The 16,452-nt window shown below is 45.1% G+C and overlaps 1 protein-coding gene across 4 annotated transcripts in view; it reads left to right on the top strand.

The window, feature by feature from the left end:
• The window catches only part of LOC121004457 (oocyte zinc finger protein XlCOF6-like), a 1,031,731-nt gene that overhangs the window by 981,252 nt on the left and 34,027 nt on the right, over nucleotides 1–16,452 (top strand). The window lies entirely within an intron of this gene.

Genomic DNA, 16,452 nt, shown 5'->3' with positions numbered 1-16,452 from the left:
TGTGGCTCTTGGCTTCCAGGCACAACAGCCGCAGCACAGCATGGCAACGTCTCACCTGGCACATCAAATGGGTTCTGGGGAGTTTGGGGGGTGCAGCGGAAGAGGCGGTAGCAGTGAAAAAGGAGGAGTCAGCAGAGAATGGAGTAGGAGGAGGAGAAGAAGAGGCAGGCCTGCATGCAATCCGTGGCGGTAACGCCAAATCCACACAGGTGCCATGCGTGACGGCCATCAGAATGTCATGCTTGACACCCATCAGAATGTTCACCCAGTGGGCAGTAAAAGCTATGTACCTTCCCTGCTCGTGTTTGCTAGACCACGTGTCTGTGGTCAGATGCATCTTGGCACTGACACTGTGTGCCAGAGATACATTCACTTGCCGCTGAAAGTGGCCTTATAGCGCTGGGATGCCCTTCTGGGAGAAATATTTCCTTCCGGGGACCTTCCATTGCAGTGTGCCAATGGCCACAAATTTTCTAAAGGGCTCCGAGTCCAACAATTTATATGGCAGTAGTTGGCAGGCTAGCAGTTCCGACAAGCCAGAGGTCAGCCGTTGGGCAAGATTATTATCCGGCGTCATAATTTTTTTACGCTCAAACATTTGGGCCACGGAAGCCTGCCTTGTGCCAGATGAACGCGACGGCGGCACGGTGGAAGGTGGAGTGGAGGACAAATGGGAGGAAAGAGGAGAAGGGGAAGAGGCAGGACGTGGAGCACCAGGAGTGTGGCTTTGTGGGTTCTGACGGCGTTGCTCCCACTGGGCTCGGTGATGGGAGGCCAGGTGCCTTCTTTAAGGCAGTCGTCCCTAGTAGTGATGAGCGGCAGGGGGCTATATTTGAATTTGTGATATTTCACGAATATTTTGTAGAATCTTCGTCATATATTCGTGAATTTTGAGAATTCGAGATTATTATATTGAATGCGAAAAATCGGCAATGTAAAAATCACGTAAATTCGTAACGCGAAATACAGGCTAAATTTTTGGCTATATTTTTAAAGGTGGTATAAGTTTTCTGAGACTGGAGAAAATGGTTGTGACGGCAGAACATTAGAATAGCTTTATATGCAGATAGAGTCAAGTGCTCCAATATATTCTCAATTGCGCTAACGTGCAACTTCACATTTTAGCATGTCTGACTACAGATTACTGAGGTGCACTAAGTATTGTTGTGAACTTGACATTGCTTCCTTCTCATTGGCCCACAAGCAAGAAGCAGAGAGGAATCATGTGTTCAGATGGAAAAAAATGCTGAATATTCAATATAATTTCTATATATTCTAAATATTCGAGAATTCTCGAAGTGGCGATATTCGCGATACAAATTCACTATTCGAATATTTGTGCTCAACACTAGTCCCTAGGTGAGTGTTGGGGTTACCGCGACTTATGCGTTGACAGCACAGGCTGCAGATGGCAACACTATTTTTAGCAGCTGACAAGTTAAAAAAGCTCACACTGTGGAGCCTTATGCCGGCGTCCTGGGAGCACAAAATGTGACCATGCATGGTGGATGGCTCCCTCCAGATACATTTGCAGTCTGCTTTTTGCTTCTTGTGCACTGCAAGTTGTGCATGCTTCTCCTCCTTCTCCTCCCTATCTGCTGCTCCGTCTCTCCCTCTGAACAATCCTCCTCTTCCTCTCTTATGGGAACCCACGTGACGTCTATCGAAACGTCATCATCGTCACCTTCACCACCACTTACATTAGAGATCTCGGAGAAGGCAGCATCAGCGGGGACCACCCTCCTTGGGCTGATCTGGATACTGTCGTTGCTACCTCCTCTTCTTCATACGATGCCAAGAATGGCTGCGCATTGGTAAGGTCTGGGAATGGATGGGAAAATAATTCCACTGACTCGAGTGGAGGGGCTATGGTGGTAGTGGTGTCTTTGGGGGTGCACACAGCAGAGAGTGAGGAGGGTGCAGATACAGAGGATGAGGAGGGTGCAGAAGCGGAAGGCTGATTGAGCCACTCAACCAACTCTGGTGCGTCCTTTGACGAAATAGCACGCACCTTCTCCAACTTCCCACTTAGGCTCCGGCCTGGTGCACCTGCCTGACCCCTACCAGTTTAGGAAAAGCCTTAGTCTATTGTCCATGCGTGAATATGAATGTCCTTAAAGTATCCTTTCTGAAGGGTAGGAACCTCCTTCTCAGGCTCCATGTGTGTCTTCCATCTTCTTCAGCAGCAACCCCCAACAGAGTGAGAGTAAGAAGACGACCCCCTTGTCTGTCTCTGTCAGTCATTTATACCATAGATGCAGGTGTGTGTCTTACTAATGTATGTGCTTCTACATTGTCATATATGGAGACTTCAAATATAGGTCTTGATGTAACCATACAGACCTCCCATCACCCTTGTACAGTCGTGGCCAAAAGTTTTGAGAATTACATAAATATTGGAAATTGGAAAAGTTGCTGCTTAAGTTTTTATAATAACAATTTGCATATACTCCAGAATGTTATGAAGAGTGATCAGATGAATTGCACAGTCCTTTGCCATGAAAATTAACTTTATCCCCAAAAAACTTTCCACTGCATTTCATTTCTGTCATTAAAGGACCTGCTGAGATCATTTCAGTAATCGTCTTGTTAACTCAGGTGAGAATGTTGACGAGCACAAGGCTGGAGATCATTATGTCAGGCTGATTGGGTTAAAATGGCAGACTTGACATGTTAAAAGGAGGGTGATGCTTGAAATCATTGTTCTTCCATTGTTAACCATGGTGACCTGCAAAGAAACGCGTGCAGCCATCATTGCGTTGCATAAAAATGGCTTCACAGGCAAGGATATTGTGGCTACTAAGATTGCACCTCAATCAACAATTTATAGGATCATCAAGAACTTCAAGGAAAGAGGTTCAATTCTTGTTAAGAAGGCTTCAGGGCGTCCAAGAAAGTCCAGCAAGTGCCAGGATCGTCTCCTAAAGAGGATTCAGCTGCGGGATCGGAGGGCCATCAGTGCAGAGCTTGCTCAGGAATGGCAGCAGGTAGGTGTGAGCGCATCTGCACGCACAGTGAGGCGAAGACTTTTGGAAGATGGGCTGGTGTCAAGAAGGGCAGCTAAGAAGCCACTTCTCTCCAAAAAAAACATCAGGGACAGATTGATCTTCTACAGAAAGTATGGTGAATGGGATGCTGAGGACTGGGGCAAAGTCATATTCTCCGATGAAGCCTCTTTCCGATTGTTTGGGGCATCTGGAAAAAGGCTTGTCCGGAGAAGAAAAGGTGAGCGCTACCATCAGTCCTGTGTCATGCCAACAGTAAAGCATCCTGAGACCATTCATGTGTGGGGTTGCTTCTCCTCCAAGGGAGTGGGCTCACTCACAATTTTGCCCAAAAACACAGCCATGAATAAAGAATGGTACCAAAACACCCTCCAACAGCAACTTCTTCCAACAATCCAACAACAGTTTGGTGAAGAACAATGCATTTTCCAGAACGATGGAGCACCGTGCCATAAGGCAAAAGTGATAACCAAGTGGCTCGGGGACCAAAACGTTGACATTTTGGGTCCATGGCCTGGAAACTCCCCAGATCTTAATCCCATTGAGAACTTGTGGTCAATCCTCAAGAGGCGGGTGGACAAACAAAAACCCACTAATTCTGACAAACTCCAAGAAGTGATTATGAAAGAATGGGTTGCTATCAGTCAGGATTTGGCCTAGAAGTTGATTGAGAGCATGCCCAGTCGAATTGCAGAGGTCCTGAAAAAGATGGGCCAACACTGCAAATACTGACTCTTTGCATAAATGTCATGTAATTGTCGATAAAAGCCTTTGAAACGTATGAAGTGCGTGTAATTATATTTCACTACATCACAGAAACAACTGAAACAAAGATCTAAAAGCAGTTTAGCAGCAAACTTTGTGAAAACTAATATTTGTGTCATTCTCAAAACTTTTGGCCACGACTGTATATTACTTTAGATGTTGTCAGTGTGTAGTATAATACATCCTTTATATTAAATACCAATTAATTTTATATCACATATTATTTAACACCCTCTATATACACTATATAATCTCCTCCACTCCTCCCTCTATATACATTATATACCCTCCTCTTGTCCTCCCTCTTTATACACTATATAACCTCCTCCAGTCCTCCCTCTATATACACTATATACCCTCCTCCACTCCTCCCTCTATATACCCTCCTCCACTCCTCCCTCTATATACATTATATACCTTCCTCCGCTCCTCCCTCTATATACACTATACACCCTCCTCCAGCCCTCCCTCTATATACACTATATACTCTCCTCCACTCCTCCCTCTATATACAATGTATACCCTCCTCTTGTCCTCCCTCTATATACACTATATAACCTCCTCCAGTCCTCCCTCTGTATACACTATATAACCTCCTCCAGTCCTCCCTCTGTATACGCTATATACCCTCCCCCACTCCTCCCTCTATATACATTATATACCTTCCTCCGCTTCTCCCTCTATATACACTATATACCCTCCTCTTGTCCTCCCTCTGTATACACTATATACCCTTCCCCAGTCCTCCCTTGTTAGGGCAAAACCCCCACCTCTATGATGGTTGGGATTCCAATAGAAGTTTTGTTTATGAGCGCTCAGAGGGAGCTGACACAGACACACTGCTGAATCAAATTCTCTCTCTCCTTTATTCCATAAAAGCATACATTTTTATAACACAGATAATCACAGACAAAGGGGGTGAAAAGTGAAACTAATGATTTGATTGGTCATTCATAAAAGGCAATACTTCCGCACCATACTAACAGAATTTAATTATTAAAAACGTCTAATAATTTGAAAGTTTCTGCAGAATCTTATCTCAAAGTTAGTATTCGTTAGCAGCACATCCCGAAATTCAGAAAGAACATAACTCTCTCTTGTATGTCAAATTCTGATAAGGAAGCAAGGGGGCTGCTTACCCTGGCCTTGCAGTTAGGAACATTTGATTTATATACACAGAGACTCCCTACGTTCTGCCAGCTGGCTCATTAATTTTTTCACATATGCACAAGATGGAGGACATGTTTATACAAAATTCCCCCATTTTGAGATATCTTGGAACTGACATCTTAACCCAGAAGTACTTCAGGTGGGATAGGTCCAACTGCCAGCCGGAGGCCAGATTCCCTCTTGGGTATTGATGCAGTTCCCTAGACCTCTCAATAATCTAGGTAGTTTCTCCTTTTGGTACAGAACCTGTTGGTGCACATAAACATAATCTTAATCACAGCATATACTACTATTATAATCAACACTACTTGTATTATTGTTTGTCTTGCCACCAGGGAACCTCCACCCACCCTTTGGGGATAGGGACTGCAGTGGAGTTATAATTTTTATCATAAGGCCCTGGTCTTTGTGAGACAAACTGCATATAACTGCACAAACTATATGAATAAGTTCTTTAAAAGTCAAAGGGATTGCCAGATAAGGCATAGTTCTTGAACTCACAGGACTGTGAGTACAGATCCAACAGTCCTTAATTTTACTGTCAGTGTCATTGAGTCCTCTAAACAGCACCTGGCGGTGTCGGATAAGTGCATTGTCCAAGTTGTCCTTCAGTTGTTGGTACAGTGCCGTTGTTCCCAGGATTAGGGCGGCAGGAGGAATCTCATCCTTGGGCGTCAGAACTTTCTTGCAGTGAGAAGCATATATCCAGTTAGGCTTTCCTTCATCCTTTACTGCTGTATGAGTAGTCAACAGGACTTGGAAAGGACCATTAAATCTGGGATCCAGGCCTTTCCTCACATGTCTTTTTATCACCACCCAGTCTCCTGGTTGCAGACTGTGTGTTCCTTCTACTGAATCTGGAAGGGAAACAAACACTTGTTTATGGGTGTACTCAAGTCTCTTTGTGAGGGCCTGCATGAAGCTTGTTAGACTATTATAGTTAATTTGCAACTGTTGTGGAAAATACAATCCTAATTTGGGGGCGCTTCCAAACAGAATCTCAGATGGGAATAATTCTGATTCAATAACTTCAGGGACACCATACCTGCACACCAGTTCACTGACCAGCTTCTTTGCTGTGTTCTTTGCATTTGCCTTTGCTACTGGGAAGGCTTCCGGCCACCCTGAAAAGAGATCGGCACACACAAGGACAAATTCCTATACTCCTACCTTAGGCAGTTGTATATAGTCTATCTATACTCTATGGAACGGGTAAAGTGGCCTCGGGGGTGTGCTTGCTTGGAGTCTTCACCACTTGACTGGGATTGTTCAATGCACAAACCATACATCCTTGTACAAACCGAGAGGCTACTGTAGAAAATCCTGGAGCAATTCACCCTGCATTAACCACACTTAGCATGGCACCATTTTATATGTGAGTGGGCCCGTGGGCCTCCTGAGCCATAGCTGGGTATAGAGGGCGTGGTAGACAAATTTTGTCCTTGTTTCTCCAAATTCTATGTTCATCAGGTCTGGCCCCTTGTTTTGCCCAAAGTTCTTTTTTCTCAGGAGGGGCTTGTTCGAGCATTCTTTGAAATCTACTTACAGAAATGTCCTCAGGTCTCAAGGCTCTCACCGGGGTGGCGCCAGCATTTAGTGGCTGGAGTGCAGCTTGTTTGGCTGCCTTGTCTGCTCGATCATTGCCTTTTGCTTCCACCGTGGTACATCTTGTATGAGACTTTACCTTAATAATAGTAACTTCCTCTGGTAATAACAGAGAGTTTATAAGTTCAAGTACAGAGTCTTTATTTTTAACTGGATTTTAGGAAGTCTCTAGCCCGCCATATGGGTCCATAGTCATGTGCAATACCAAAAGCATACCTTGAGTCTGTTTAGATGTTCACCTTCTTCCTTTGGCCAATTTACACGCATCAGTGAGTGCCTTCAGCTCCGCCTCTTGCGCTGACATGTAAGGTGGGAGTGGTTCAGCTGTACCTACCTCATGCTGTGTGACCACTGCATATCCAGTGTGGAACCGGCCGTCCTCTCCCATCAACCTGCTTCCATCTACAAAATACTCAAAATCAGGGTTATCAAGGAGGTTTTCATGTTCATGATTAAACCCTGACGTTTCTTGTTGCATTAATTGTATATAGTCGTGGGGGTCATGTTCCATCATGTCATTTAGGAGGTTGCCTGTACCTTCTATGCCCCCTTCCCCCATTTCTGAATCTGTGATCGGTAACAAAGTAGCAGGATTCAGAGTAGTACATCCTTTGAAAGAAATGTTAGCAGGCATGAGGAGTGCACACTGGAGTCTGAGTTGCCTGGCCATACACTGTGTGCAGAATTATTAGGCAAATGAGTATTTTGACCACATCATCCTCTTTATGCATGTTGTCTTACTCCAAGCTGTATAGGCTCGAAAGCCTACTACCAATTAAGCATATTAGGTGATATGCATCTCTGTAATGAGAAGGGGTGTGGTCTAATGACATCAAAACCCTATATTAGGTGTGCATAATTATTAGGCAACTTCCTTTCCTTTGGCAAAATGGGTCAAAAGAAGGACTTGACAGGCTCAGAAAAGTCAAAAATAGTGAGATATCTTGCAGAGGGATGCAGCACTCTTAAAATTGCAAAGCTTCTGAAGCGTGATCATCGAACAATCAAGCGTTTCATTCAAAATAGTCAACAGGGTCGCAAGAAGCGTGTGGAAAAACCAAGGCGCAAAATAACTGCCCATGAACTGAGAAAAGTCAAGCGTGCAGCTGCCAAGATGCCACTTGCCACCAGTTTGGCCATATTTCAGAGCTGCAACATCACTGGAGTGCCCAAAAGCACAAGGTGTGCAATACTCAGAGACATGGCCAAGGTAAGAAAGGCTGAAAGACGACCACCACTGAACAAGACACACAAGCTGAAACGTCAAGACTGGGCCAAGAAATATCTCAAGACTGATTTTTCTAAGGTTTTATGGACTGATGAAATGAGAGTGAGTCTTGATGGGCCAGATGGATGGGCCCGTGGCTGGATTGGTAAAGGGCAGAGAGCTCCAGTCCGACTCAGACGCCAGCAAGGTGGAGGTGGAGTACTGGTTTGGGCTGGTATTATCAAAGATGAGCTTGTGGGGCCTTTTCGGGTTGAGGATGGAGTCAAGCTCAACTCCCAGTCCTACTGCCAGTTTCTGGAAGACACCTTGTTCAAGCAGTGGTACAGGAAGAAGTCTGCATCCTTCAAGAAAAACATGATTTTCATGCAGGACAATGCTCCATCACACGCGTCCAAGTACTCCACAGCGTGGCTGGCAAGAAAGGGTATAAAAGAAGAAAATCTAATGACATGGCCTCCTTGTTTACCTGATCTGAACCCCATTGAGAACCTGTGGTCCATCATCAAATGTGAGATTTACAAGGAGGAAAAACAGTACACCTCTCTGAACAGTGTCTGGGAGGCTGTGGTTGCTGCTGCACGCAATGTTGATGGTGAACAGATCAAAACACTGACAGAATCCATGGATGGCAGGCTTTTGAGTGTCCTTGCAAAGAAAGGTGGCTATATTGGTCACTGATTTGTTTTTGTTTTGTTTTTGAATGTCAGAAATGTATATTTGTGAATGTTGAGATGTTATATTGGTTTCACTGGTAAAAATAAATAATTGAAATGGGTATATATTTGTTTTTTGTTAATTTGCTTAATAATTATGCACAGTAATAGTCACCTGCACACACAGATATCCCCCTAAAATAGCTAAAACTAAAAACAAACTAAAAACTACTTCCAAAAATATTCAGCTTTGATATTAATGAGTTTTTTGGGTTCATTGAGAACATGGTTGTTGTTCAATAATAAAATTAATCCTCAAAAATACAACTTGCCTAATAATTCTGCACTCCCTGTAGAAGTTTGCTTAGATTGAACCTGTGTTAATATACCCTGTATGTCATGGGGTGTTTGTACAATCACCAGGTAGTCTAACACAATTTCAGAGGCTTTTTCTATCATTGCCTGCACTGCCGCTACCGCCCTGACACAGGAGGGGGCGCCTCTGGCGACAGGATATAATCTGGCTGAAAAGTACGCCACTGGCCGCTGGCGGTCACCATGTTTCTGAGTCAGTACAGCTGTGCTATGACCCTGCATTTCTGAACAGAACAGGTTAAATTCCTCATCATATTTTGGAATACCCAGGGCTAGGGCCGAGGTTATGCACAGCTTCAATGTATGGAAATTATTCACTGCCTCTTCTATAAGGTGAAATAGGTTTAGTTTCTGATCATAAGTCATCCGACCCAACAACATAGGGATTTTGAACTTTCAAGGTTCTTTATCAATATGAACTCGACTGTAAAAGGACTTTATACGTACGTTCCTTCAACAATCCCTCGAGCCAGACAACCGGTCGGGGAGGCACAGATATGATGTAAGATAAAGTTTCTTACCTTGCAGCGCTGTCTTTTATATCTGTCCGTTCCGGTCCGGATTATCCAAGTTGTCAGGAGATCAATGAAGTGTCCTTTAGTCGAGCCGTTGAGTTTTGTTGAGGCAAAACCCTCACCTCTATAATTGTCGGGGTTCCAATTTAAATGTTCTCATGAGAACTCAGGAAAGCTGACATAGGCGCATCGCTGAATCAGATACACTCTTATACTTTATTTCATACAAGCATATATCTTTATACAGATAATCATAGATAAATCTGGCAAATCGAAACTAATGATTTGATTGGTTATTCATAAAAAGTAAGGCCCCTTTCACACAGGCGAGATTTCCGCGCGGGTGCAATGCGTGAAGTGAACGCATTGCACCCGCACTGAATCCGGACCCATTCATTTCTATGGGGCTGTTCACATGAGCGGTGATTTTCACGCATCACTTGTGCGTTGTGTGAAAATCGCAGCATGTTCTATATTGTGCGTTTATCACGCAACGCAGGCCCCATAGAAGTGAATGGGGCTGCGTGAAAATCGCAAGCATCCGCAAGCAAGTGGTGATGCGGTGCGATTTTCACGCACGGTTGCTAGGAGACGATCGGGATGGGGACCCGATCATTATTATTTTCCCTTATAACATGGTTATAAGGGAAAATAATAGCATTCTTAATACAGAATGCATAGTACAATAGGACTGGAGGGGTTAAAAAAAATAATTGAACTCACCTTAATCCACTTGTTCACGCAGCCGGCATCTCTTCTGTCTTCATCTTTGCTGTGCACAGGAAAAGGACCTGTGGTGACGTCACTACGCTCATCACATGGTCCGTCACAATATCCATAACCATGATGATAGATCATGTGATGGACCATGTAATGAGCGCAGTGATGTCATCAAAGGTCCTATTCCTCAAAGAAGAAGACAGAAGAGATGCCGGCTACGCGAACAAGTGGATTAAGGTGAGTTAATTATTTTTTTTTTTTAACCCCTCCAGCCCTATTGTACTATGCATTCTGTATCCATGTTATAAGGGGAAATAATACAATCTACACAACCTTGAACCCAAACCTGAACTTCTGTTGAACAAGAACTTCTGAACAATAACAGTTGCAAGAAATAGGAATGCACATTGTGAAGGACTTGGAATAAATACACAGATGACAAAACACTAGCCCATTAGATATAGTAACAGGGTGCAGAAGTGGAAATGCCACTCTGGGGCGTTACATCTCTGCTTCCATAGGACACAGAGACAGCTGCCTGTATTATGATGAACCAGAGATCCGGCATCAGCTCCCTGCTCATCATCCCTCCCCCTGCCGGCTCTCCACACCTCTAGTCTATGCAGGGGGCGGGGCTGGCTGGCAGTCAGCTTCGGCTCCGCCTCCTCCACAGACCAGAGCAGCCGATGTCCTGCTGCTGTTACTAGTTAAAAGGTAAGTATGTAGTTTATTTTTTTTTCACTTTCTGTGAGGGGCACAATGTGGGCATATTACTGGGGGCACAATGTGGGCATATTACTGAGGGACGCAATGTGGGCATATTACTGAGGGGCGCAATGTGGGCATATTACTGGGGGCACAATGTGGGCAAATTACTGGGGGGCTCAATGTGGGCATATTACTGGGGGCACAATGTGGGCATATTACTGGGGGCACAATGTGGGCATATTACTGAGGGGCGCAATGTGGGCATATTACTGAGGGGCGCAATGTGGGCATATTACTGAGGGGCGCAATGTGGGCATATTACTGGGGGCACAATGTGGGCAAATTACTGGGGGGCTCAATGTGGGCATATTACTGGGGGCACAATGTGGGCATATTACTGGGGGCACAATGTGGGCATATTACTGGGGGCACAATGTGGGCATATTACTAGTGAGATATCTTGCAGAGGGATGCAGCACTCTTAAAATTGCAAAGCTTCTGAAGCGTGATCATCGAACAATCAAGCGTTTCATTCAAAATAGTCAACAGGGTCGCAAGAAGCGTGTGGAAAAACCAAGGCGCAAAATAACTGCCCATGAACTGAGAAAAGTCAAGCGTGCAGCTGCCAAGATGCCACTTGCCACCAGTTTGGCCATATTTCAGAGCTGCAACATCACTGGAGTGCCCAAAAGCACAAGGTGTGCAATACTCAGAGACATGGCCAAGGTAAGAAAGGCTGAAAGACGACCACCACTGAACAAGACACACAAGCTGAAACGTCAAGACTGGGCCAAGAAATATCTCAAGACTGATTTTTCTAAGGTTTTATGGACTGATGAAATGAGAGTGAGTCTTGATGGGCCAGATGGATGGGCCCGTGGCTGGATTGGTAAAGGGCAGAGAGCTCCAGTCCGACTCAGACGCCAGCAAGGTGGAGGTGGAGTACTGGTTTGGGCTGGTATTATCAAAGATGAGCTTGTGGGGCCTTTTCGGGTTGAGGATGGAGTCAAGCTCAACTCCCAGTCCTACTGCCAGTTTCTGGAAGACACCTTGTTCAAGCAGTGGTACAGGAAGAAGTCTGCATCCTTCAAGAAAAACATGATTTTCATGCAGGACAATGCTCCATCACACGCGTCCAAGTACTCCACAGCGTGGCTGGCAAGAAAGGGTATAAAAGAAGAAAATCTAATGACATGGCCTCCTTGTTTACCTGATCTGAACCCCATTGAGAACCTGTGGTCCATCATCAAATGTGAGATTTACAAGGAGGAAAAACAGTACACCTCTCTGAACAGTGTCTGGGAGGCTGTGGTTGCTGCTGCACGCAATGTTGATGGTGAACAGATCAAAACACTGACAGAATCCATGGATGGCAGGCTTTTGAGTGTCCTTGCAAAGAAAGGTGGCTATATTGGTCACTGATTTGTTTTTGTTTTGTTTTTGAATGTCAGAAATGTATATTTGTGAATGTTGAGATGTTATATTGGTTTCACTGGTAAAAATAAATAATTGAAATGGGTATATATTTGTTTTTTGTTAATTTGCTTAATAATTATGCACAGTAATAGTCACCTGCACACACAGATATCCCCCTAAAATAGCTAAAACTAAAAACAAACTAAAAACTACTTCCAAAAATATTCAGCTTTGATATTAATGAGTTTTTTGGGTTCATTGAGAACATGGTTGTTGTTCAATAATAAAATTAATCCTCAAAAATACAACTTGCCTAATAATTCTGCACTCCCTGTAGAAGTTTGCTTAGATTGAACCTGTGTTAATATACCCTGTATGTCATGGGGTGTTTGTACAATCACCAGGTAGTCTAACACAATTTCAGAGGCTTTTTCTATCATTGCCTGCACTGCCGCTACCGCCCTGACACAGGAGGGGGCGCCTCTGGCGACAGGATATAATCTGGCTGAAAAGTACGCCACTGGCCGCTGGCGGTCACCATGTTTCTGAGTCAGTACAGCTGTGCTATGACCCTGCATTTCTGAACAGAACAGGTTAAATTCCTCATCATATTTTGGAATACCCAGGGCTAGGGCCGAGGTTATGCACAGCTTCAATGTATGGAAATTATTCACTGCCTCTTCTATAAGGTGAAATAGGTTTAGTTTCTGATCATAAGTCATCCGACCCAACAACATAGGGATTTTGAACTTTCAAGGTTCTTTATCAATATGAACTCGACTGTAAAAGGACTTTATACGTACGTTCCTTCAACAATCCCTCGAGCCAGACAACCGGTCGGGGAGGCACAGATATGATGTAAGATAAAGTTTCTTACCTTGCAGCGCTGTCTTTTATATCTGTCCGTTCCGGTCCGGATTATCCAAGTTGTCAGGAGATCAATGAAGTGTCCTTTAGTCGAGCCGTTGAGTTTTGTTGAGGCAAAACCCTCACCTCTATAATTGTCGGGGTTCCAATTTAAATGTTCTCATGAGAACTCAGGAAAGCTGACATAGGCGCATCGCTGAATCAGATACACTCTTATACTTTATTTCATACAAGCATATATCTTTATACAGATAATCATAGATAAATCTGGCAAATCGAAACTAATGATTTGATTGGTTATTCATAAAAAGTAAGGCCCCTTTCACACAGGCGAGATTTCCGCGCGGGTGCAATGCGTGAAGTGAACGCATTGCACCCGCACTGAATCCGGACCCATTCATTTCTATGGGGCTGTTCACATGAGCGGTGATTTTCACGCATCACTTGTGCGTTGTGTGAAAATCGCAGCATGTTCTATATTGTGCGTTTATCACGCAACGCAGGCCCCATAGAAGTGAATGGGGCTGCGTGAAAATCGCAAGCATCCGCAAGCAAGTGGTGATGCGGTGCGATTTTCACGCACGGTTGCTAGGAGACGATCGGGATGGGGACCCGATCATTATTATTTTCCCTTATAACATGGTTATAAGGGAAAATAATAGCATTCTTAATACAGAATGCATAGTACAATAGGACTGGAGGGGTTAAAAAAAATAATTGAACTCACCTTAATCCACTTGTTCACGCAGCCGGCATCTCTTCTGTCTTCATCTTTGCTGTGCACAGGAAAAGGACCTGTGGTGACGTCACTACGCTCATCACATGGTCCGTCACAATATCCATAACCATGATGATAGATCATGTGATGGACCATGTAATGAGCGCAGTGATGTCATCAAAGGTCCTATTCCTCAAAGAAGAAGACAGAAGAGATGCCGGCTACGCGAACAAGTGGATTAAGGTGAGTTAATTATTTTTTTTTTTTAACCCCTCCAGCCCTATTGTACTATGCATTCTGTATCCATGTTATAAGGGGAAATAATACAATCTACACAACCTTGAACCCAAACCTGAACTTCTGTTGAACAAGAACTTCTGAACAATAACAGTTGCAAGAAATAGGAATGCACATTGTGAAGGACTTGGAATAAATACACAGATGACAAAACACTAGCCCATTAGATATAGTAACAGGGTGCAGAAGTGGAAATGCCACTCTGGGGCGTTACATCTCTGCTTCCATAGGACACAGAGACAGCTGCCTGTATTATGATGAACCAGAGATCCGGCATCAGCTCCCTGCTCATCATCCCTCCCCCTGCCGGCTCTCCACACCTCTAGTCTATGCAGGGGGCGGGGCTGGCTGGCAGTCAGCTTCGGCTCCGCCTCCTCCACAGACCAGAGCAGCCGATGTCCTGCTGCTGTTACTAGTTAAAAGGTAAGTATGTAGTTTATTTTTTTTTCACTTTCTGTGAGGGGCACAATGTGGGCATATTACTGGGGGCACAATGTGGGCATATTACTGAGGGGCGCAATGTGGGCATATTACTGAGGGGCGCAATGTGGGCATATTACTGGGGGCACAATGTGGGCAAATTACTGGGGGGCTCAATGTGGGCATATTACTGGGGGCACAATGTGGGCATATTACTGGGGGCACAATGTGGGCATATTACTGAGGGGCGCAATGTGGGCATATTACTGAGGGGCGCAATGTGGGCATATTACTGAGGGGCGCAATGTGGGCATATTACTGGGGGCACAATGTGGGCAAATTACTGGGGGGCTCAATGTGGGCATATTACTGGGGGCACAATGTGGGCATATTACTGGGGGCACAATGTGGGCATATTACTGGGGGCACAATGTGGGCATATTACTGGGGGCACAATGTGGGCATATTACTGGGGGCACAATGTGGGCATATTACTGAGGGGCGCAATGTGGGCATATTACTTAGGGGCGCAATGTGGGCATATTACTGAGGGGGGCAATGTGGGCATATTACTGAGGGGCGCAATGTGGGCATATTACTGAGGGGCGCAATGTGGGCATATTATTGAGGGGCGCAATGTGGGCATATTATTGAGGGGCGCAATGTGGGCATATTATTGAGGGGCACAATGTGGGCATATTATTGAAGGGCGCAATGTGGGCATATTACTGAGGGGCGCAATGTGGGCATATTATTGAGGGGCACAATGTGGGCATATTACTGAGGGGCGCAATGTGGGCATATTACTGAGGGGCGCAATGTGAGCATATTACTGAGGGGCGCAATGTGGGCATATTACTGAGGGGGGCAATGTGGGCATATTACTGAGGGGGGCAATGTGGGCATATTACTGAGGGGGGCAATGTGGGCATATTACTGAGGGGCGCAATGTGGGCATATTACTGGGGGCACAATGTGGGCATATTACTGGGGAGCACAATGTGGGCATATTACTGGGGAGCACAATGTGGGCATATTACTGAGGGGCGCAATGTGGGCATATTACTGAGGGGGCAATGTGGGCATATTACTGGGGAGCACAATGTGGGCATATTACTGGGGAGCACAATGTGGGCATATTACTGAGGGGCGCAATGTGGGCATATTACTGGGGAGCACGAGGTGGGCATATTACTGAGGGGCGCAATGTGGGCATATTACTGAGGGGCGCAATGTGGGCATATTACTGAGGGGGGCAATGTGGGCATATTACTGGGGAGAACAATGTGGGCATATTACTGGGGAGCACAATGTGGGCATATTACTGGGGGCACAGCTGGGCATATTACTGGGGGCACATAACTGGGCATATTACTGGGGGCACATAGCTGGGCATAATTCTGTGAAGACACAATGTGGGCATAAATACTGTGCGGTGGCATGAAGGGGGAATAATTACTATGTGGGAGCATTAAGAGGACTGGGTGGGATTAGGTGTATAGTTATGTTTTGGGCGGAGTTAGAGGCGTGGCCTAGTGCAGATACAAATTGCTGCGATGTGTCCTCTTTCTTCATGTCCACAGTCTGGAGGTCTGTTCTCGGCCTAGACTGTATGGGCTGCAGTGCAAGACTCCCAGAACTCTGCACCTTCTAGACCAGTGATGGCGAACCTATGGCACGGATGCCAGAGGCAGCACTCAGAGCCCTCTCTGTGGGCACCCGCACCCTGGAGAAAGTCTATGGTGTACTAATATGCCTTTGACTTTTCCTGCCATTCATCAGTGCAGGACATGCTATGAACAGCACAGGCAGCACATTGAATGTAGGCAGGTTATTACAGCTAAATGATAAAGTACATGGAAGATATACTGTATTGGTATTCAGGGTAAATTGCCGTGTTGGCACTTTGCGATAAATAAGTGGGTTTTGGGTTGCAGTTTGGGCACTCGGTCTCTAAGAGGTTCACCATCACTGTTCTAGACCCTTCACT

The sequence above is a fragment of the Bufo bufo genome, chromosome 6 (assembly GCF_905171765.1).
Source record: "Bufo bufo chromosome 6, aBufBuf1.1, whole genome shotgun sequence".
NCBI lineage: Eukaryota > Metazoa > Chordata > Amphibia > Anura > Bufonidae > Bufo > Bufo bufo.
Note: the sequence above shows the minus strand (reverse complement) of the source record. Positions and strands in the feature narration are given on the sequence as shown.